This window comes from Protopterus annectens, chromosome 5.part0 (assembly GCF_019279795.1).
Source record: "Protopterus annectens isolate FY-2018-M chromosome 5.part0, PAN1.0, whole genome shotgun sequence".
NCBI lineage: Eukaryota > Metazoa > Chordata > Ceratodontiformes > Protopteridae > Protopterus > Protopterus annectens.
In genome coordinates this window covers 682935181-682960195 of record NC_056735.1, presented here as the reverse complement: position 1 = coordinate 682960195, position 25015 = coordinate 682935181, and the positions used below count along the sequence as shown (strand labels likewise).

The following is a 25015-nucleotide window of genomic DNA, read 5'->3' as shown; positions in this document are numbered from 1 at the left end:
AGGCTGACAAGGAGCAGCTTGTAAGCACATCCAATCCAACCAGTCAGATGACCATCAAGGCCTTGAAAGGAGAACTTTGGCTGGTGATTTCTTAAGGACCAGATGGCACTCTGCCAACCCTTGTTCGAGAGGAAGTCCCGGGTACCTTATAGAGGTCTGTCAGGAATGTGCTCCTCCTCTCATCAATTCTGTTGACACTGCAAAAAAGTGGAAGCTAAAAATAAAACGTACCTCCCTCCCTTCCTGTTGCCCATTCTCCAGTGGATCCACATCAGGACTGATATGTTGTTCTCAAGGGCTTTTTGAAAGCTCTCATGTCACTGAAGCCTCCTCAGTTTCTTTGCACTCCTCCTCCTCCGTCTCAAAAAAGGAAAAAAAGATATGTTTTCAGAGGAGAAAAAGTACTGTTTAGATTTGGATGTGGAATCTTTGGCTTATTCCTCACAGATCCACTTGCCTACTTGAGTCAGAGGATAAGGGTACACTTTCACTGACTTTCTTTTAGAGAAATTATTTTTGGTGACACTGTTTTAAAGATGATGATGCATTTCCACTGGGAAGGAAAGCAAATCTCTGAAGCACAAAAGCAGTACTATGACTTGTTAAACATGGATGCCACTGAGTCATCCGGCATCCCTCCTGTGCTGAGTGCTTTGCAGGATACTTACTTGACAACTTGCGTGACTTCTGAGTCATAGTCACCTGCTCCTAAGAAACCTGATTGGTTTTACAAAGCCTCAGACTCTCAAATCTCTCTACAAAAACTCTGTTGTGATTTCCATTGAGTCTGATAAAACAACTGAAGTCTTACATTCTGCTAATACCTTGCCTAATGATGAGGATAATAGGGCTGTGGGCAGGTACAGAAAGAAAGTGTATACTTATGGTACATTTTATTTCTGTGTCATTAACTACGAAATCCAAATGACCAGGTATCTTTTGTCTGTTTGATAACATGAACAAATTAATTTCAGACATTTCTGACTCAGATAATAAATCCTGTTTATTGTATTCCTTTAACGCTGCTACTCAGGTTGCAAGACATTCAATAAAGTTTGGTTGTGATGCTGTTGCTGATGCGTCATGTAGGGCTGCAGCAAATATGTCTCTTTTAATAAGGTACTCTTGGCTAAGATTACAATGCTTGCCCGATGGTGTCAGGTCTTAAGTTGCTGGATGTCAGTTTGGACAAATACTTTCTTTTTTCATTTAGCATCTGCTAAAATTTTCAAAAAACTTGTAAGTGAGCAAAAAATCATGCAAGATCTTAAAGAGCTTTTTCTCTCCACTGTGTCAAAATTCCAAAGAAATTGCTATTCTAAAACTGGGCATTTATTTCACAAAGACCAAAAATCTTAGCAGAAAGGTAAGCAGTTCTCTAAAAGGACACTGCAGGATAAGCCTAAATCATATTTCATTGGACCTAAAAGATCCTTTGCTGACAAGCCTTCAAACTTATGATTAGTACCCACCTCCCCACAACCTTGGCCATCCTGTCTCTTGGCTTTCAAGGAAACTATTTCAGTCTCTGTCACTTTGGTGATCAATAATATTAGACTAATTGCCTCTCAGAATAATTCAGAAAGGCTGCAGGCTATCTTGGGATCTCCCCCCTTGTCTTTCAGGGATCCCTCAGAGACACATCTTCACAAATTGCAGAATGTCAGAGTGCTCTCCCCTCAGCAAGACTAATTTTTCAACTGTTAGGTCTATTGGCCTCTGCAGTTATGCTGGTTGTACTAGTCAGATTCCATGAGAGTACTCCACTGGACTCTTTCTGTTTAGTGGTCACAAAACATTCATTCATTACACACCATAATTCACTTTACTCAAATATGCAAGGATCATATAAATTGGTGGATAAAGTCTGTATTTTTGATGGTAGGTTGGACCTTTTACTTGGGTCAGCCACAGGCTGTTGTAACTACGGATGCCTTCCTTCTCATTTGGATGTGGCTTTTCAAAGGGAGGTTTGTCCAAGATTCTTGGACATATCTAGAGGCCAATCTTCGCATCAGTGTCTTGTAGATAAGGGCAGTCTTACTGGCATTAAAGGCCTTTCAGGACTTCACCCCCAGGGTTGTGATTTACATTCAGACAGACAGCATGACAGTAGTTGGTACATCAACAAACAGGAAGGAACCCAATCCTACCCTCTTTGTTGGGAAGCTCTTGAGAGTATGGCAGTGGGTGATGTCTTCAAACCGACTTCTGATAGCAGCACACATCTGAGAATATCCAATTTATTGGTGGACAAACTGAGCAGAACCAGCTTAATGCCTCACAAGTGGTCCAACAGTGGCACCTTTAATTTTCAGCTGCTGGGGCCAACCTTGCTGTGTGACCTCTTTGCATCTTACCTGAACAACAAATGCAGCAATTACTTTACCCTGATTACCCCACAAGGACAGTCACTGAGGGGCACTGTAGTCTACAAATGGTCTCCTTTATGCATTTCCCCTGTTGCCTGTAATGAACAAGTTTATCAGGAAAGCATGAAGGTGCAAGACTGGAGTGATCCTCATTGCTCATTTCTGGCCCTATCAAACATATTTCTCTTTCTTGTGGCCTCTACTATCACATGTACCCTGGATGTTGGATCAATAGACAAACCTTTTGGCTCAACCAGCTGGAATGTCTCCTCTGGACCCAAAGTCCATGAAACTAACTGCTTGGTTTGACCAGTTTTGACTGTAACCAGAGATGCCAGGTTCCCATCTTTGATTGTTCAGGTTAACTCAGCTTCTCAAAAACTACCCACAAAAATTGTTTACCAGAGCAAATGGAAAAGATTTTCTTCCTGGGCTGTGTCAAAAGACAAAGATACTTTTTTAGCCCCCATTTAATATTAAAGTTTCTGTCTAAACTTGTCCACAGTGGTTCTAGTTTCTCCACTATTAAGGTATAAATTACTGCAATTTCTAATTTCAACATAGGTCAGAATGACACCACCATAGCATCTCAAAAAATGACCAAACCCTTTCTGAGGGGAGCATTCCTTCTACATCTCCAATTGCAAACACAGTGCTTCCATGAGATATCACTGTTTCCCTCCAGGCTTTAACTCGTTCCCCTTTTGAACCAGCAGCAACAGTGGACTTGAAGTTTCTCACCTGGAAGACAATTTTTTTCTTGTGGCTGTTACAGCCACCAAATGGATTTCTGAGTTACAGGTCCTTTCCTGTAAACCCCCTACCTAGTTTTTCACAAAGATGGAGTTTCCTTAAGAACTAATGCATCTTTTCTGCCTAAGGTGGTATCTGATTCAAAGTTAAAGTAATCAATTGACCTACCAGTGTTTTTTTCCCCACATTTTCAAACAAAGGAGAATACATTCTACACATGTTGGATATGGTTTACTGTCACAATTTGGAAACACACTCAGTCAGTTCATCATGACATCAAAAAATAACAGCGAAATTGAAAACGTTTTTCTGTCCCAATCTCAAACCATGTTAAAGCCGAGTCTTCGGTATTTGCTGTTTTGAAAATGTGCCCATTGAACTGCATTTGCCATCCAGGCATCAATATTCAAGCTTCGGCATGGTTGGTTTTGATTTTATTCCACTTTGAACTGTACATCTGATGTTGTAAATTTTATTCATTCATTACTGTTCGGACTTCGGTTCCGTCCTCGGAACCGACATGGCTGGTACCAAGCTTGCGCCAGCCAAAAACTCTCAGCTAAGACCTACCCATAATGCCCCTCTCATAATCTCTGCAGATCTCGTTTGCCGCATTCCTCATCAGACGTGCCAAGCCTTCTTTCAGTTATGTGTAGCTTTTTTGGGGGTTTTTCGGGTCTTTAGTGTTTGTTAGACAGTTTTTAACATCTACAGTTATTTCTCACCTCTACCCTCTTCTTTTCCTGACTAAACCCTACCCACTACCTTGGTAGTTCTTTCATACCATCATTGGTACTACTCCAACTTCCCTACCTTAATAGGCCCTCCTCTTACCTTTTTGGTATTTCTTAGTACCATTGTTGATACTTTCTTCCTGCTATCTGTACAAAAAAAAAGTGCTTTCTTTCACTATCCTATCTCTTGTTGCTAGATATAGTTTGTTGTGTGGTAGTACTAGTGTGTTATAATGGCAGATAAGGCCAAGCTTGGGTTCAAGCAGTGTGATAAGTGCGGGCATAAGATGCCCAATTCTGACAGCCACGTCTGGTGTGTTTACTGTTTGGGCGCTGACCACCTTAATGTTTCTTGTGACATTTGTTCTAGCTTCAGCAACCGTATGTTGGCTGAATGCAAGAACAAGCTTATTTTAAAGGGTATGCTGAAATCACCCTTCCCGGAGGCTCTTTCTGGGACAGAGGTCTCCTAAGCATAAGGACGTTAAAAATCTTAAGGAGAAATGGAGTCTTTCAGTTCCAACATCCCCATCCTCCTCAGAACCGAGTCGACACCGGGCTTCTCTCACGCCATCAACGCAGACAGCTTTGACACCAGGGTCCCTGTCTTCTCCCTCAGTGCCACCCTTGATTCTGACTCAGACTCCTTCCACTGTACCGGCCTCAGCACCATCCCCCACGGTGCTAACCTTGTTTATGACACAGGCTCCGACCACTGTACCTGCATTGGCACCATCCCCAGCCACAGTGCTGAGGTCTTACACGGCACCACTTGTACTGACACCTTCAGTTCCAAAGGTCGAGCACCTTCCCAGAACTAGGTATTCTCCATCTTATGACAACAATTTAGTCCTTTTCTTGAGAGACCAGACTCTCCATCAGCAGCTTCCTTCAGATCCACAAGGAGTCTTTCGGAGCAGGCTGTAGTGAAGGCTGTGGACCAGCTTCTGGCAGCTAGAGGATTAACCATCCAGACCAGTTCTTCCCTCCCTCTTGGAATGAAAGCTGTCATGGCTTATTCTCTTGTCTATCTCCTCCGACCTCCACCCAGGTTTCAGAGACTTCGGTACCGATGGCCATCCCGGTGCATACTGTCTCTGCTCCAACAGCGGAGGCTTCCCTGTCAGCATTGATAACTCTTGGTGCCATGGCTCCTTTGGAACTGGTGCACTCTTGGAGCAGTGATTGGGCTGTCGGCACCGTGGCATCTAGTTCAGTGCCGATTTTTTCTGTGGCGCCTTCTATGGCCACGGCTGTCCCAGCAGCTGCCGGTCCTCTCAGAGCTCCTCACCTGGGGTGGGCTCCTCGGGGCAGGGTGTGACCCTGATTCCGAGGTCGTCCTTCTTGGTTCCGGGCTCCCATCCCTCCTCAGGTGAGGCTGCTTTCCAGGTGATGGGGAGGGTCCTTGATTCCGTAGGCTCGGAGTTGACATACTGGGCATCGGAACCAGAACCCCCCCCCCCCCAGCATGCAGCTGTCCCACCCTCCTACTCTGGAACATCAAGCACGGGAGCTGCAAGTCCTGCCCTTCAAGGGAACCCTTTCTCCAGAGTCCTCCTCAGAAGACCTCACTGGGGAGCCATCCCAGACGAAACTTTGCAAGAGGAAGCATCTTGATTGCCCTGAGGAATCCATCGATGAAGACACCAACTGCGATGAGGGAGAAGGGTCCCCACAGTCTCCCTCAGGAGACATCTCATTTGGAGACATTCTTGAGATCCTCAAGCAGAGGGGAGACTGGAAGCCCTCCAACCCTTCTTCGGATGAATCGGTGTTCTTGCAGGCTTTCCGTGCTCAACCATCTACTTCCTGGGTGACCCCACCTGCGGATGAGCTCATTAGACTTATTGTGCAGTGTGCCTGGAAGGCCCCGAACAACATAGAACCTGTTCCCCAGAGGCCAGATAAAATGTTATCTACTCCTGAAGACCAACCCAACTGGTCCAAACAGCTGGTAGTTGATTCAATGGTCGCAAGAGGGAACTGGCGGAAGATAGTTCCACTGTTCATCCCCTGAACAGGGAGTCTCGGACTATGGACGGACTGATGAAGTGGACCTATGCTTTGGAGACCTTTGCTATTTGGTCGCTGAATTACCTGGCACACTTTACTTACCTCCAAAGAGACCTAATTTGAGAAATGTCTGCCTCTTTGGTGGAGGTACTGCCTGAGGAGGTGTGTGATACTGTTGCCTCTCAGCTAGCTACCTTGGAATCCATATCAAACTCCTCAATGCGCTTGATTTCTCACACTACAGAGGGGGCAGCTCAAGCAGCCGCATCGTCATGAGACGGCATGCTTGGATGCATTTGTGTGACTTCACGGACCCCTTTAAATCTTCCTTTGTCAACTCACCTGTTGACGAATCTTCCCTTTTTGGCCCCATAGTAAGAGACACACTTTCACATAGTGAGAGGGACAGAAAGATCTTGTCTGCTGTGGGCATACATTTTTCCACCACCCCCCCCCCCCAGAGATCCTACTCCAGGAATTAGAGGGAAGGGAAATTGTGGTTCAAGAAGTCCCAAGGATCTTTTCCTGGCACTCGTGATGAGCAGTCCTCCCGGGGCAGAGAGGGCAACTCATCCGGAAGACACCCCTTTTGGGGCAGAGGGGGTTCCACGCAACCAGGGCACTAGAGATTCCTTCTCTGGCCGACCCTTCCAGAGGTCCTGAACAGCAGCCCAATTGCTTTCCTCTGGAAGCAGTCGGGGGTCGATTTTCTCTGCACCTACAGGCCTGGCAACTCATAACAGATGTGTGGTGCAGAGAATAATATCCAGAGGCTATCATATCCCATTCGACCTCACTCCTAGACCTATAATACGAATCCCTGATGTCCCACCTAGACAGAGGGAGGCTGCAGCCTTAGAAATCGAAAAGCTGCTAAGAACAAAAATCACCCAACCAGTCCCACCAGACCAAAGAGACCAAACTCACCTATTATCCACCCTGCTGTATGCCTCCCCAATCTTGACTAATCTTCGCCACAGCAAACAAAACAAAATGGCATCTTGCTATAATAAGATTGCCAAGTTTGCTACAGGTGCCTCTAACAGAGCCCTGAAACAGCTCAACTGGCTTGAGTTTCCCCAACTACTACTTACTACTCAACTCTCCACAGCCCACAAACTGTACTACCTCCCTGACAATACCCCCATACTACAAGATCTAATACGACCCTACACCACCACCCGAGCCTTAAGATCAACAGACCGAAATCTCATAAATGTCATCAAACATAAGAATGAAGCAGGTAAAACTCTCTTTACCTGTACAATAACAAAAATCTGGAACTCATTTCCAAATCACATAATTTCTACAAGTTCTGCTCCACAATTTAAGAAACTACTCAAAACCCACTATTCTAATAATTGGCTGTGCCCAAATGACTCCTCAGGCTCTTCCACTACATTGCAGTGATGCAAGGATTCTGCCAAAGATCACCTAGTACTGCCTAACCTCTGAATACTTATTCTTACCTAACAATGTCTTATTCTGATGGTACTGACTTATATGTCTATGAAGAAATGTTAAATATGTTTGTATATACTATTTGTATGCCTTAAGTATACGGTGATGTATTTTTGCATATGTCTGTCAAGAAATGTTAAATATGTTCTTATATAATATTTGTATGCATTAAGAATACAGTGTTGTATTTTTATAAAATGTATTTATTAACATTGTTTTAAGTGGAGCTTTTCTCCCCTGGCCTCCTCTGAAAATGGACCTGTGTCCAGTCAGACTTTCCCGGTCATCAAATGTAAAATAAAATAAAAAATAAAATAAAAGAGGATCCGGCTTTTACTCGAGGTTCTTTTTAGTGCCAAAGAAGACAGGGGACTGGAGACCAAGCCTGGATCTCAGGTTACTAAACAAATTCATCAAACCTCAAAAATTCCGATGGTCACGGTACAGTCCATTCTCCCCTTTCTGGGAAAGGACAACTGGATGTGCTCTATAGACCTCCAGGACACGTATTACAACAGAAAGATGGACAAGCTTTCAGAGATTTCTCCACTTCTGGCAGGGAGCTAATCATTATCATTTCAGGGTACTGCCCTTTGGTCTCTCGACAGCCCCCAGAGTGTTCATCAAATGTATGGCAGTCGTAGTAGCTCATCTCTGACTACAAGGATTCCAGGTGTTTCCATATCTAGATGACTGGCTCCTTACTGCCACGACCAGGAATCTTCTCAGTCTCTCTTACACTGAAGGCCTTGCTCTTCACCTAGGTATCACGATCAACACGGACAAATCACACATGTCTCCAACAAGAGCACTGGAATTCATTGGGGTGATCTTCGACACAGCATCCTGCCAAGCTTCCCTTCCTCCCCACAGGCTTTCAAAAATAAGAAACCAGATTCAAGTCCTCCTCCTGCAGACATTTGTACCAGCATGCCTTGTACTACAACTGTTGGGCTGTGTGGTACCAACCATTACCTTAGTACCACTGGCGAGGTTGCACATGATACTATTAAAGTGACTCCTTTCATCACAATGGTCAATCTTAATCCATCCACTCAACCACATGATACGCTTGGTAGATGAAGCCAGAAACAAATCTTTAGTGTCGACCGTTCTGTCTTCCCCAGCCCAGGGCCACGGTGACCACTGATGCTTCCTTGTTAAAGTGTGTGTGGGGGGCATTTCCATAGAAAGATGGTCCAAGGCACCTGGTCCCCCATGGAGGCCAATTTGCACATAAATGTCCTTGAATTGAGGGCAGTTCTCTTAGTGATGCAAGCGTTCCATACATTCCTTCCTTCCAGGACCATTGCAATTCATTCGGACACCATGTCAGTCATCTGATACATCAACAAACAAGGCAGAAGCAGGTCTTACCCCCTGTGTCGGGAAGCCATGAGAATTTGGCATTGGGCGATGGCTTCCAACCACTTTCTCATAGCAGTGCACATTCCTGGGAGTTCCAATCTTATTGCAGACAATCTGAGGAGGAACATTTTGATGCCTCACGTGTGGTCCCTCAATTGGGACAGGCCTTGCTGCGACCAGTTTGCTTCACCCCTAAACAACAAATGCAGGAGCTATTTTCCTGTGATACCTGCTCAGGGGGAGTCACCGAGGGATGCTCTGACACATGATTGGCCCCTGGGTCTACTGTATGCCTTTCCCCTATTTCCCCTCATCCCGAAATTTCTACAGAAAGCTTAAAGGTTGAAAAGCAAAGTGATCCTCATTGCCCCTTATTGGCCCCATCAAGTCTGGTTCCCATTCCTATGGCCTCACCTGATTCACAGCCCATGGATCCTGAATCAGTCCCAAGGTCTGCTGTCTCACTCTCGGGGACTGATTCACCCCAATCTCCACAGCCTCAAGCTCACAGCTTGGTTTCTCCACTTCCAATGATTGCCAGGCTACCTGATATTTCATCCCTTGTTTGCGAGATTCTTCTGGCTTTGCACAAGCCTTCCACCAGAAAAATTTATTCCAGTAAGTGGACTAGGTTCTCTAGATGGGCCAAAGAACATAACATAAACCCCTTTTCCATGCCTATTCAGAAGATCCTTCAATACCTCACTACCCTGTTGCACACAGGAGTTTCAGCATCGACAATTACCATGCATTTAGCAGCTATTGCAAACTTTCACAATGGAATTGACAGTTCATCTATGTCATGTCACACCGACTGTGCAAAACCTTCATGAAAGGAGTATTACATATTAAACCTCGTATCAAGCCTCCTATAGAACCATGAGACTTGATGTTGGTGCTTCAGTCTTTAATTAGTCCTCCATTTGAGCCTTCTTTTGTCTTGGAAAACTCTACTTCTAGTAGCCCTTACTTCAGCGAGGAGTATTTGAGTTGCAGGCCTTGAGTGTCAAGAGACATTACTTGATTTTTCATAGGGAAAGAGTGTCTCTACATACTGACCCCTCCTTTTTGCCCAGGGTCATTTCTGTTTTTTTCATTAATCATTCTATTGACCTACTGGTTTTCTTTTCCCACCATTCAAATAGAGGGGAATACCTTCTTGATGTTCATAGGCAAGTTAGTTTCTACTTGGACAGAACTAAATCTTTCAGAAAAATGGATCTTTTGTGGCCTTTGCAGAACCCAGAATGAGTAAGCCTGTTTCCAAAATGACTTTATCTTCTAGGCTCAGAAACGCCATTATTTTCATCTACCATCATAACAAAGTGTCTTTACCTTCCAAAATAAAAGCTCACTCTACTAGATTGATGGCTACCTCAGTGGTCTTTCATTCCTGAGCCTCCATAGATGATATCTGCACAGCAGCCACTTGGGCAAGACCTCATACCTTTGTTACTCATTACAAATTGGATTTGGCCTCCAGGGGACAAGCATCTTTTGGTTCTGTGGTGCTCAGGAATGGCCTTCCTTAGGGCCACACAGGACTCAAGTAGCTGGGGACTTGGTCCTAACAGTAAGGAATGAATAAAGATTTACAACATCAGATAAAGAAGTTATGTCTTACCATAATGTTCCATCTTTGTTGTAGATTTTTATTCATTCCTTACTTCCTGCCCTCCTTCCCCCTGCCTGGACTCTTGGTGGACTTTAGGATTTCCTTATTAGTTAAGGTACCTGCTAAGATAGAGCCTCCTACTATCACTATTATTGCTCTTTCTATACTATAATGGCAGGCAAACTCGATCTGAAGAGACTATGAGAGGGGCATTGTGGGTATGTCTTAGCTGACAGTTTTTGTCTGGCGCGAGCTTGGTACCGGCCATGTCAGTTCTGATGACGGAACCGAAGTCCTAAAAATAATGAATGAATAAAGCTCTATAACACAGGTGGAACGTTATGGTAAGACATAACTTCTTTTTTTTTCATGCTATGCTATTCTACCAAGTGCATTTCCAAATTATGATAGTAAACCATTGGATATCCATCACCAACTTAGATTCTACCCTCACAGGATGAAACAGTGTAGGAAATTGGATCAATTGTTCCTTCTACCATTCTCAGGCTTGTCCTTCCTTTATTCCACCCAGGTAATTTACTGTGATCTACTGTTTTGTCAGCTTTGAGCATTAAGCCTCGTACACAATTTACTTCTTCCTTTAAAGAAAAAAAAAGTGAATTTCTTTCCTTATCATGAATTTTGTTCAGGCCATCACTGGATCAAAAGGTTGAGAACAAAAACTCTAAAATGCAATCTCAGAGCATCTAGAACCCCATGTCTTCTGTGTTGGTTCACCCACACTTATTACAGTATATACTATGAGACATTCTGCATGCAGGGAAGACCTGAAAAGTAAGACAAACTGTGTAAAAATATGAAAAAAAAGTTATCTGGATGATATGGAGGAAGGCTTAAATTAACGGAATTCAGTGGACTGACTGCCATGTTATAGTACTGACACTTGCTAGTACTGCATATTGACATTTGTATGAATGTACCCCTATTGCACAGAGGGTGCTGATATAGCAGCACTGGGGTAATGGACTGTGTTTGACTGGCTACCATAATGCAATACAGTGGCTTGTCACAGTACTGCATTATAAACCAAGTCTTCCAAACTGTCAAGCCGCATCTTGATGCAAAGCAACACTATAATTAAAAGCCAGTCTTTACGATGTGCAAGAGGAGCTGTGTACTGACATAAAGCCACTGTTTGGAGACAAATTATGTGCTATTTTTTTCAGTGCTGTCACATGACCTGTTTATTTACTGAGAGGATAGAATAAGATTCTTTAACCCATATTATGGTCTTTCATAGTATGATTTTTTGGGGGAGGTGCATTATGGATGGCATGTTTATAAATTCTTTACTGCATCCACTGCACAAAGCAGAACTATATACTACCCTAATCTTCAGCTGTGAATTATGCATTCATTTATAGTGATGCTCATCATTCGCACTGCTGTAGTAGCCTTTTGTTATTTGGGTTGTTTCCTGCACAGCTACAACAAATGATCAGTCTTCAAACTGCTCTGGCTGCCACCTTTACCTACAGTCTGACTGCTAACTGGCTAGCCCCTTGAAGAGAGATCAACAGTCATAGTTCATAGGTCAGTACTAGGCTATCGGCCCTAGGGCCTATACAAGCCTAGCCATAGCAGTTTCCTGTGTAAACCACTTCAGTACTTTTTTGCTGCCTCAAACGAAATCAGCTCTGAAACTTCACAGGAGCAGCAGTTGGCTACAGGCTTCATTTCTGGCAGATAAGTTGCCACAGAAAATATTGCCTTTTAAATATTTTGATGTATTTTTTTTTCTTTTCTGAAGAATACTGGCAGTTTTATTAATATCAGAAGTCTCTTGACAGAAACGGCTATTTTTAGAATGGGGCTTATGGAATACATAGGCTGTTTTGTGAGAAAATGTACTGCTTTTGAGACATTTTAACTGAAGTGTAAGGTTTTAAAGACTGGGAAATGTTTTTTATGTACTCCAAACACTGAATGTTTTGGTTGTTGTGTACACTTCATGACAACTTATCTTCATTATTTTACTGCTTGAGACATTTTGCTTGAAGGCATTACATTTAAGCATCGGGAAGTGTATTTCAGGGCAAGAAATTTATTTAATGTTTGATGCTTGTGTACACTTCATGACAGCTTACCTTTATTTCTTGTTTTCTCTCAGTGCACTTTCTGAGAAAGAGACCTAAAGTTCTGACAAGGTTTTTGTGACGTGATTGTGCTTTTACTTTTGAATTTTGAAGGACTGTATGGGAAGTGTTTGTTTGTGGCTTATGAATACTTGTCTGACAACATAAAATGCCCTTGCAGAGTACTGTTGCAGTATACATAACAGAAGCGATATCCTGCCAAGGTTAGCCCAACGTCTGACCAGTATACTAATGCCTTTAGTACTTACAGGTGCTGTACTTCACATGTACAGTTCCCATGCAAGGTATAGGGCATAAACGTGATGTATGGACGCACACACTCAGAACTTCTTTGCCCGCCAGTTTGAATGACATCCTTGCATCATTGGTCTGAATGCCTTTCTTCTGGGCTGGTTACTCAGCCATTTTTTCAGATAAGAGCCCCATTGGGGTTTATCCTTTTTTTTTTTTTTTTTTATTTAGTATTAGTTGGTTTCATGTCATCTAGAAAGGGAAGATGTCAGTGTGGGAGGCAGATTCCCCTTAAAGACGGTCATGACCAGTATTTCTTCTGTTTGGATACTTCCCACAATGATATGCACTGTTCTATCTGACAAGCTTTTGTCCCCAAGACCCTACATAGTCATTGTTCCTCCTTATCTGTCTACCTTGGAAAATTGGGGTCTTAAGCTGTTGGCTCAAGGTGTTATGGCAGAATCTTCACTTCTTGAGGGTCAGCTGTCAGCCAAGAAAAGGCCAAAAAACTTAGGTCTTATATGGATGCTGTGTAGCCTCCCCAGACATCTATCTCGAGACTAGTGAAAGTCCAGAGGATTGTCCAGTCGTTGCTTCAGATTCCTTTGCTGCGACCCCATCAGAGGCACTGGCATAGATATAACTTCTCGCACATCCTTGGAGGCTTTACAAACATCTGCTCCAGACATTGAGGGAGAACCACAGCTGACTATATCCGAGAGTCTGTGGGAGATTCCGCAGATGTTAGTGATGGAGTAGATCCCTACTACATGTATTGAATGTCGCCAAGTGTTTGACCCTCCTATGGTGTTTTGTGCGGATGTCCCACAGAAAAAAGAAACAGAAAACCAAACATATATCCCCTTCAGTTAAGGCTCTGTAATGAGAATGACAGGATTTTACTTAGGGGTTGTTTACCACTTTAATGGCTTTAAAGCCTTTTCAAGGGAAGTTTGCCCCTGTCCATCACTGGTCTTCTACTCTTCTTGAAAGACCTAGGGAGCAGGTTTCCTCTGATGAGGATCAGGATTTGCATACTCTTCTCAAATCCCTTCCCGCTTGGACTATGGTTCAGAGGAAGAAGATTCTACTAGTCCAGACTCACCTTTAGAGGAACTCTGTTTTTGGGACACTATTTCCCGTATGATGGAATTCTTTAAGTGGGATTGCTCTCTAGTTTCTGATATCCAGAAGAGGTATTGTGACCTCCTCCAAATGGAGTCTCCCAAGCCTTCTGCTGTTCCCTCTGTTGTGGCTGCCCTCCTGGATACCTTTTCAGCAACTTCTGTGGCCTCTGATTCTCTGCTACCCCAAGGGTATTCACCAAATGCCTTGTCGTCGTCATTAATTTTTGCAGGATGAGAGGAGTTCAGATTTTTCCTTATCTGGACAATCTGCTCATTCATGCTTCTTCCCCCAAGGATCTGCTTCAGGATCTCCAGTTTACCATTACCTTGTTGCAGATTCTCGGGTTCACCATAAACTTTCAAAAATCAGCTTTGACTCCTTCTCAGGATCATGTTTTCCTTGGTTGCAGGATCCAGACCATCCCCATGCTGGCATCTCTACCTGCTCCTAAGGCCCTGTCTCTCATTGTTTTTTTTCCAGTTTCTTCTTTCTCTGCAAGCAGTCACAGCCAGAGATTTTCTCAGGCTCCTCGGATTTTATGGTTTTCACTATTCCCTTGCTTCCTCTGGCCAGGCTGCATATGAAAATACTATAGTGGTACCACAAGTCAGTGTGGTTTCAACATTGTCACCCCCCTGGACTTCCTAGTTCTCGTCCTCCCCTTTCTCAAGCTCAAACTTTACTGGTTGATTCATTAACTTTCTCTCAACCCAGGGCTTCCTTTCCTTACTCCAGCCTCAGCTCAAGAGTTCTTTACAGGAGCCTCAAACTGGGTGCAGTTTCCTTCAGCTCTGTCAAGGTTCAGTGTCTCTTTATCAGAGGTTGGACCACGTCAGTGTAAAGGAGATGAGGGCTCTGTTTTTAGCTTTTCAGACTTTTCGTTCCCTCTTTCATCCCAGGCCCTGCAAATTTTCACAGACAATACTACAGTGATGTGATATGTCAACAAGCAAGGGGCTATAAGGTCCTACCTTCTGTGCAGGCTAGATATTCAGGTCTGGAATCTAGCTTATGATGCCCCTCCACTGGGCCAGTAATCAAGGATCCTCAATCCTCTCCGCTGACACTGGTGAGGGACATTCATTTGGCACAAAAATATATATGCACAGTATTTCCAGATGCAGCTGTCTGCACCAAGCACAATTTCCCTTAAGAGCACACAGGGTGCACACTTGATCCTGGGGATGGGTTTCCCTCTCTCTCTCCAGGCCCCCAAATAAGACTTCCCACTGACACAGCTGTAGAGTTGAGTCCTCAGCTGAGTGTTCCAAGCCACACACACACACACACACACACACACACACACACACACACACACACACACACACACTGAGGTTTGATTTTCACACACACACACACACACACACACACACACACACACACACACACACACACACACACACACACACACTTGGGAAAGGCTGGCATAGATTTACTAGCCATGCCCCCTCTGTTCAGACTTTAAGGTAGATACTGCCACCAGAACACTCCAAAGCCAGCCGTTGTAAGGCTCTCACAAAGATACCCAATTTTGCTGAGTAAAATTAATGCTAGTGCAAGTAATGTTTGACAAATGCAGCAAGGCTTTCAGGAGTGGCCACGGTGTCAACAGATAAATATAAGTACCCTCAAAGGTTAAAATATTCTTTAAAACACCAGCCACAATGAAAAGTTTAAATATATTTAATAATAAATAATAAAAGAAAATGAAAATACTCAATATCTATTTGCAATAAACAGAGTTTCAATGACAGGAAATATTAAAAATAACACAGATAGATTCACACAGCTGCAGAAAAATATTACTTAACTAATATCACTATATTTTCCTGACTGATTTAAAAGAAGCAATGTTCCCTGGCTACTTACTAATGCAAGGTAAGATGAAGTGGGTGAGTGATCCTTCTTTGTCAGGTTTCAAAAACAGACTGCCCTGAAACTTCTATCTCATCCAGTATTAAAACATAATTTCAGTGCTGGATTACAGAATGACATAACATGCATCTGGTCATTTGACTTCTGGTTCCCACACTACTCCCTTTACTAGAAACTGAGCCAGAATATTGCACATATGTATTACCATGCACACACAGAGCTTTCTTAAGATGTGTTATAGCATCTGGAAGCTGTAAAACCAATTAAAAAATGTCTACCCTTCCAGGTAGTAGTTAGTTCATCTCTAAGGACAATACAGTAGGATTCCTAGTCCTGGTTTTCACAGACATTTTGTCTCTGACTGCAGTTAGAACTGTAAGATACAGTTTTTAGGGCCTAAACCAGGTGATTTAATTTCAGACTATTTTTCAAAGTTAGTTGGACTGAGATTAACTTCTTCTCTTCCAGTATCCTCTGTTACAATACATTCACTTCAACAGTTACAATACAGTCTGACATACAGGTGCAGTTCTTTTCTGTTCAGCAGGACCCACTGTTGGTACATTTTTAACACAAGCACCTGTACAAATCAGTTTGATATACAAATGACATATAATTCCTTACAAAACTCCAACTAGCTATTCTGGCATAGGTTACACATCCACTGCCCTACTTCTCCAGGCATAGCTGACAGTACTTCACATCATCACATAGCTGTCCAGTATCAAGCGACTCTTCAGGCTGTTTGCATTCCCTCAGAACACAATCTACTGGCAAACTGTTTGAGCAGATCCAGCTCACAAGCTCATGAATTGATACTTCACAGAGATGTGTTTCTGGACATTGTCCATTTGTGGTATATTCCTCTGGCAGATCTTTTTGCTTCCCCTCTGAATAGAAAACTTCATCTATTGTGTTCCAGAGTCCCACGTTCTCTGTCTTGGAATGTGGATACCCTCTCATTTCCTTGGAAGGGGATGTTTCTGTATGCCCCCTCTTCCTCTGCTTTTGAGAGTCTTGCACAAGATCAGGCAGGACTTTCCCAAAATCTTGTTAGTGACTCCTTTTTTTCCCCAGACAGCATTGATTCCCCCTTCTTTCTCACTTGACCAGGGGCAATTACCACAAGCTACCTCACCAGGTGGACCTTCTCACACAACACTTGGGGTCTCTTGTCCATCCTCATTTGTTCACTCTTCAATTGATGCTGTGGGTGTTTGGGTTTTGATCCCTTTTAGGCACATCTTTTCTGAGGATATACTTCAGGTCCTGCAGGAGGCCAGGAAGCCCACTACCAGGAAATCATATTTGTCCAAATGGAAGAGGGTTTCTGTTGCCTCTGTCACCATCAGGATCCTCTATCTGTTGAGGTTCCTCTGGTTCTCTCTTACTTGTGTGATCTGCTCTATCTTGTGATGGCATGTTCTTCAGTTAAAGCCCACCTTTAAGCAATTTCAGCTTGTCTGCCCTTGACTCTGCCTCTGTTACCTAGATTTGAATTCAAGCAATTTCTTAAAGGTGTCCTTCACACCAGGTTTCTCAGGAATCCCATTCTTCCTTCCTTCGTAGGACTTCAGTTTTGTTCTTTAAAAATTGAATCAGGCTCATTTTGAGCCTGCTTCTTCTGTTTCCTTACAACATTGTACTTGTAAGAGTGTTCTTCTTTCGGCTATCACTTCAGCTAAGAGGGTGTCTGAACTTCAGGCTCTCATGGGTGTTTCTTCTTTCTTAGTTTTCCACAGAGACAGGGTGTCTCTTTGTATTAATCCTTCTTTTATGCCCAAGGTGGTCAATGAGTTGTTCCTTAATCAATCTATTCATTTGTCTTCCCTTTGTTCTTCTCTACAATCTGCCAGTGAGAAAGTTCTTCAGTCCTTGGATTTGCATTGACAACTCAGATATTATTTGGAAAAAAGTAAAGGTTTTTGCAAATCTGAGAAGCTTTTTATTCCCTTTCATCCCAGGTCTTTGGATGTAGCTGTTTCTAAGCAGACCATTTTTTCCTGGATTTCAAAAGCCATTTCTTTTTATTATTCTTTTCATGGTAAATGTCTTTCTTCATCAGTAAAGTCTCATTCTACCAGAGAAGGTGCTTCCTGTGGTGCTTTTTTCAAGGGCTGGACACCAATTCCATTCTTGAGGCTGCTACTAGGTCTTCTGTGCATACCTTCACTAAGCATTATAAGTTGGGTGTTATTTCTAAGGCTAGAACTTGCTCTGTCAGGGCTATCCTGCATGGGTTTCTAAAGGGCTCTTCAGTGCCATCCTCCTCCCAGGGTTCCTCTTCAGCTTTGTGCTCTCCCTTCTATTATGAATACTGCAACAGTGATAGGGAAGGACATAATACAGTTGTGTAAAATCTTACCATAACAGTAGATGTCCTTCTCGTCACCGTTGCATTATTCACTCCCTATCTCCTGCCCCATCTGCTCTAGCATGTTCTTCTTGTCTCTTTGCTGTGAAGGACGGTTCTCTCTTTTCTCTTTCTGGATGCGTATGTTATTCCTTGTCCCTAGGGACATTCTGCTTCTCCTGGGGCCTTTTCAGCTCTGAGTGTGTGCGTCCATACATTACCTTTATGGCCCTATCCTTGTGTGGGGAGCATACATGTGACATATGGTGCCTGTAAGTACTAAAGGCTTTGGTATACTGGCTGGACATTGGGCTATCATTGACAGAAGATCCCATTTGTTATGGATACTACAACACTGAAGAAAAGGACATCTACTGTTATGGTAAGATTTTACACAACTGTACTTTGCAACCAACTCTTTCCAGCAGTGCTTACGCTTACCAGCAATCAGACTTTTTCCTTGGCTGCAACATAGATTGCACACTGGTCCTGCTATTTCTTCCCTTGCTATACCTACAAAGAAAAAGCAACAGAATAGGAGCCCTTTACACCTTGGGCCTCAGACACTGATTGGTAACTCTGCAGTTGCCATTTGTTGTTTCTGAGACCACTGCCTGGTCTTTCCAGGTTTTTGTGGTGTAATTCCTCCCACCACCATGGACCAGAGTTTAGACACTTCCTCTGCAGCTGTTTCATTGTCCAGTCTGGACATGGGAGAGCCATCTTCTTTGGGTCCGGGAGTTTCTCCATGGGGTTCTTGGAAGGACCTAGAAAATATACCTCTTGCCATGGTTAAAATGTCATTTCTCAATTGGTCTCCTTCCAAGGATATCCATAGAATAAAGAAACAAAAGGTTTGACAATGCCCATCCAAAGACATTTTGCCTGTTCATAAAGATGATTATCTTACCTTAGGATTTTATTGCAGGATTTTTATCCTGGAGAGCAAAAATCCAAACCAGAAAACTTACTAGGTCCCCATATTCCTGAGGAAAACATATCAGTGGATTCTTATGAGACTGAGACAGGGCTTTTTCTCTGTCTTATTCTCAAGCCCAAGACTCTGGGCCAGATTCAGTAAAGCCTACACTAAGTGTAAACTGTTCTGAGTGGACAGACAGCACTGACATAACACATACCTTCTTCCTAGTAATTTTAGTTTTCCTACTGATATTCTTGCAGCTTTAAATATTGAAAGGGATTCATAAAGGTTACCACAAAGTGTAGACTACATGTACACTTAATGTAATCTTTCTGAGTGACTAGAAAGCACAAAAAATGTGATAAGACTTTTATTAAATACATACCATGTACACTTAGTGTAGACTTTATTGAATCCGGCCCTCTGATTCAGAGCAAATGTTTTGCTCTCCAACTCTAATAAGTTTTCCTTTTCTAAGACTAGTTCCAGGATGAATGATGTATTTTTGTGGGAGCAATGGATGTTATCCTTAAACTGAGGAGAAATTGTGATATGCTGCAAATGGATTTACCTCATGCTACATGCATTCCTCCGGTTCTACCAACCTTAGGGAATGTATTAAGTGCTGCCTGCAATAAACTTTACCCTCAGCCTTCAGTCCCCATCCCCACCCCAAAAGCAGAACACTTTTTAATACCAATCCTTCCCTGCAGCCAAGAAGTAGTGTGTTAGATGTCGTAAGAGAATTTCCTTCTTCCAGTTTAATCTGTCATGGTTTTACAGCTCTTGTGGGCTTGGTCTGCCACACTTCATTCAGACAGTATGTCCCATCTGAATCCTATAGTTTTTAACCTGTCTCGGGTATCTAAACATGATTTGAAGAGTGTGTATGATTGTACTTTAAAGAACCAAACAAGGGAGCTGTAGCTGACCAAACAAATAAATCCAGAAAATAGAAATAAGTCTGCTCAAGCGGATGGTATCAAACACTTTAATGTTAAATATTGAAAAAACACATAAAAGCATAAAAATCAAAAGTAAAACAGGAGAGATGAGCACTTTCGCATCACGAAAGGATACTTCATCAGATCTAAAGACTTCAACACAATCACGTGACCTCAGGGCAGGTTTCAAAGGAACATTTTCATTTAACCCTTTACCAGCAGTTGCATGCAGTAAAATAATCCATTTGGTTTCCAAATTCTCAGTGTTTGTTCTTACATCACCACCCCTAATATTAGGCACAAAAACTTCAAGCACCAAAAAGTTAAAAACATGATTATAGCCTTCATTTTTCACATGTTTACCAAGTCCCTATCAGCACATCTATTCATACTGTAAACATGCTCTCAAATCATATCTCTAAAATTACAATTTGTCTTTCCAACATAGTAACATTTACATACAACGCACTTAGCAAAATGAACATTTTGCATATTACAGTCAGCATAAAAGTTGCAGTAAAATCTACGGCCAGTAACAGGATGTAAGAAACAGTTACATTCAGTGATAGACGAACAAACATTGCAACCACCACATCTGAACGTCCCTTTCACTGTCACATTTGACTCTATTGTCATCCCAACAGATTTATAACATAACATTCCCTTAATCGATTTGTAGTTTTTAAAGGTAAATTTAGGTTCATAGCCTACCACTTTTTTTAAGCTTAGGGTCTGTCATAAGTATGTTCCACTGTTTCTTAACAGTGTTACAAACATATACATTATTAGAATAGCTCAATGATAGTCTTACAGTGTCACTCGCTATTTTCCTGGGTGTCTGTGTATTATTTGAGGCATCACCAAAATATGGTTGTGCCCTATCAAGTCTATGCATCAACACTTCATCCTGTATTTGATGCACCTTATAGTCACTGTATCCTCTCTGGCAGAGGTCCTTAGCTAAATTGTCAAAGGAAGAATACATGTCGCTGTCTTTATTGTGCAACCTCGCATGTCTAAAGAACTGATCTCTCATTACATTTCTTTTCGGTTACTTAGGGTGCATACTTTGTGGATGCAACAGATTATTCTTTTTGCATGCCTTCTCGTAAATGGTAGTATTAATCACACCACCATCCTTCCTAATATATACATCTAGGAAGTCCACACCCATATAAGAAAAATTGTATGTGAATTTCAAAAAAGTAGTCTTTCCATGTAAATGTTGCACAAACTCTTGTAGAGTTCATAACGTACTTGCCCAAATTAAAAAGACGTCATCAACAAAACAGGAGTAGTGCATTAAAAAAGGGAGATAAACATTCTTCTCACTAAATACAAATTCAGACTCCCAGTGGACCATTACCATATTGGTATATGTGTTTGCGCACATAGTGCCCATTGCTACACCCACCTTCAGTCAGTTCTTTAGACATGTGAGGTTGCACAATAAAGACAGGGTCAGGTTGAAGAGCAAAGTAATCCTCATTGCACCTTGTTGGCCTCGACAAACATGGTTCCACTTTCTCTGCGTTTATCTGATTCAACACCCTTGGATTCTGGATCCAGCTCCAGACCTTCTATCCCATCTAGAGGGATTAATCCATCCAAACATTGTGAACCTCAAGTTGACACCTTGGTTTCTGCAGTTGCGATAATAGGCATCTGTTACTCTCTTCCCCAGTATGTCATATACTCTTAGCCTCTCACAAGCCAGCTTACCCGTAAGCTCTATGATAGTAAATGGAGGAGGGTTACCTTTTTGGCTTGTGATAAGAATATTGACCCTTTTTCAGCACCCATCAATAAAAGTCTTAGAATTTTTAGCTTCACTTTTTAAAGTGGGTGCTTCCAGTCTACTGTAAGAATTCAGTTAGCTGCTATTTGAAATTTCCATAAAGGTTTTAAAGAATCTTCTTTGACTTCTCATAAGCTTTGCAAGGCCTCTTAAAAGGAATCCTCTCGCTAAGCTGTTGGAGCTATTGGACTTGCTCCACTTAAAGAAATCCCAATCCCTCAGAGCCACATGCTCCAGGGATCTAAACCTTGTCATCACAATGAACAAAACATGCTGGAGGCATAGGTTCCTGACCCAGAGACTCCCCATATTCTGGAATAGACTGCCCATACATGTCAAGCAGCACGCCTCATTGGCCCTCTTCAAAAGGAACATTGATGACTGGATGGGAGATAGGAAATCTACCCTGGGGATCATGTCAGTTGGCCTGCTAGACAAGGGTCCAGAGAAGTAAATATTATGGGAAGAAATATCCAGGGAATTGTTATGGCTAGACTTGCATAGGCCCTAGGAAGGGATAGCCTAGTACCAACCTATGAACCTAAAACCCCCTTACAAAGATCCTACTTCACCTTGGGATCTCAACTTAGTGCTACAAGCCATTGTTCAACCTCATTTAGAACTTTCAGCTGAATGCAATCTGAAATTTTATCCTGGAAAACTATATTTCTAGTGGCAATAATTTCGGCCAGAAGGATTTCAGAAATACCAGTTTTATCATGTAAACCTTCTTGCCTTATTTTCCATAAAGATAGAGTTTCACTGACAACCAATCCTTCCTTCTTGCCTAAGGTGGTATCAGTGACCAGTATCAATCAGACTATTAATCAGTATTTTTTCCCAGTTTTACTAACAAAGGTGAATACTGCTTACATTTATTAGACATTCACAGACAATTACACATCTATCTACACAGAACTAAGAATTTATGAAAATCCAAAGAACTATTTGTCTTTTTCATCTACAATACTTTGCCAATCAGTCAGCAAAGTGACGCTAGCCAGATGGCTCAAACAGTGTATTTATTTTATCTACAATAAAAAGCTATTTAAGTTGCCTAGACCTTTAAACGAGCATTATACAAGAGCTACAGCTACTTCAGCAGTTTTTCAGTCGAGTGTCTATGAATGATGTCTGCGCAGCAGCAACTTGGGCTTCCCCTCATACCTTTAATACTCATTACAAATTTGATTTGGTCTTCAGGGGAAGTGTGTCATTTGGTTCAATAGTGCTCAGGAATATCCTCCCTTGAGTCCACCCAAGGTTAAAGGTAGCTTGGGGTCTCTGTCCCATATGTCGAGGATAAAATGAAAATCGACATCAGATTAAGAAGTTATGTATTGACCATAACATTCCATCTGTGTTGTCCAGTTTTATTTTTCCTCAACTCCCCTCCCACCTTCCCCCGGCCCTCGAAGTTTTTTGGTGGAACAGATAATGGACACATATCAGTTATTGTTATTGTTATATGATTCCAGATATGGTCTTTGTGAAGACATCTGGGGTTTATTCTTTCTGCCTGTTTTTCAGCAAACTTGATCTGAGGTAATTAGGAGAGGAGCAGTGTGGGTAAGGGTTAGGCTCGAGAGGTTTTGGCTTTTGCGAACTGTAAGTAATGGCAGAGTCTGTTCCGAGGCTCAGAACTGAACCCATATGTCAATGATAAATGAATGTGGACAACACAGATGGAACATTATGATGAGTACCTAACTTCTTTTTATGGCAAGTAAGTAAGTCCATTTCACAAATTAAAGTGAATAATACTGTGAAGAATCTTATTCCTTGGTTCTGTACCAGTTCAACTTAGTGCGCATGTTTTATCTTTTACATTTTTGCTAGCAACATATGTTTTGCGCATGTCATAATACACTGTTTGTGTCACATTTCTTTCAAAATCATAATTGCTTCAGTCTGAGTTATTGAATACATTTAGTTTCATGGTCTGGTTTTACAGCCTGTGATTACAAGACTGTGGTTGGCAGTGCATTGTTAAATTGCATAGACAAAACTGGAAGTACCAAGGTCATGTGCTGTAAGCCCTAATACTGAACCTTATGTCTTAAGTTATTTTGTAGAATAAAGGTGCCCTTTCAAATGAGGGTCTTATTGTTTTGCTACCATAAAAACAAACTGCTTTTCCAACACGGAACATTCAACAAATCCACAATTTGATTTTCTTGTTATGGTAGCAGTATTTTTTGAAGGCTTAAAAGCAAAGTCTAAATAAACTAGTACATTTTGAATCTGTTGATGTGCCTTGGTAGTTTTATGCCAGCACAATTTAGTAACCTTGAAAATTTTTCATTATGGCATTTATTGCAAATTTAGGCAAACTGAAGAAGCAGGAGAATGTCTGCATAAACAATTGGGATTAAGCAGGCTGTTACATCAGTTCATTGCCAAGTTGAGTAAAAACACATATGAGGTGCATTCAGTTTTCCATGAACTGCTTGATGTGTAGTGCAGAGTAAAGCAAATGATGCGAACTTGGAAGTTTTATTACATCTCTCTAATTCTTTATTTACTTAAGATGAATGTGTACTTTAATCCGTAATCTGAATATAGTTACATTAATATATTCTAACCAAGGGTGCAATTTAGAGCCTTGAAAGTGTAAAGTTTTGTTGTAGTCTGTCCAAATAATAAGGATGGAAGAGGGAGTATTATGCTGATCATGCACCAAAATGCAGAAATTAGGTTAAGTATCTGTAGGAAAGATTACCGTTTTTCCTTGTGTTTGCATAGAACTTTCCTAGAAAAAAATTTTTTTTAGAGCTGTAAGAGCCCATTGAAAACGTAATGCATAACTTTACTGTTTAGTAGAAAATTAAAATCCAGGATCCTATCAGGCAGTGACGGCATACCGTACTGTTACAGGATACTCCTTAGATGTGCTTTTCATTTACCTTTCTTGAACTCTTGGTGGTCACTTCAGTTTCTCTGTTATCATTTGCATATTAATAAATTGTCTAGTGTTTGCTTCGCCACTCATTGTTAAGGCTATTGAACCTTCACAGAACGTTTGAAAATTATATCAGTTTGGGTTGCTAAGTGGGTTACTGAATTATCAGCATTACTTTTCCTTGCTGCAGAGGACTAAATATTATTGAAATCACAGGCCTTTTTGTTACATGGCCTTTTATTTGCACAGATGCAGGAAGCACATCCCACTTTGAGACTTTTAGCGGTTCACTGTTTAAAATAATCTTTCATCCAAATTATTTTTGCAAGGAAACTTCAAATGGCCAAATGAGTAAATAAATTTAACTTAAAAGTTTCATGGTTTGATGTAATGCCAGTAAAATATTGTGTGATATGAAGATGCTGT

At 41.9% G+C, this 25015-nt stretch overlaps 1 protein-coding gene across 1 annotated transcript in view; it reads left to right on the top strand.

Annotated features, from left to right (window-relative positions):
* OFD1 (OFD1 centriole and centriolar satellite protein) overlaps window positions 1–25015 on the top strand; it is a 1865993-nt gene that overhangs the window by 1346231 nt on the left and 494747 nt on the right. The window lies entirely within an intron of this gene.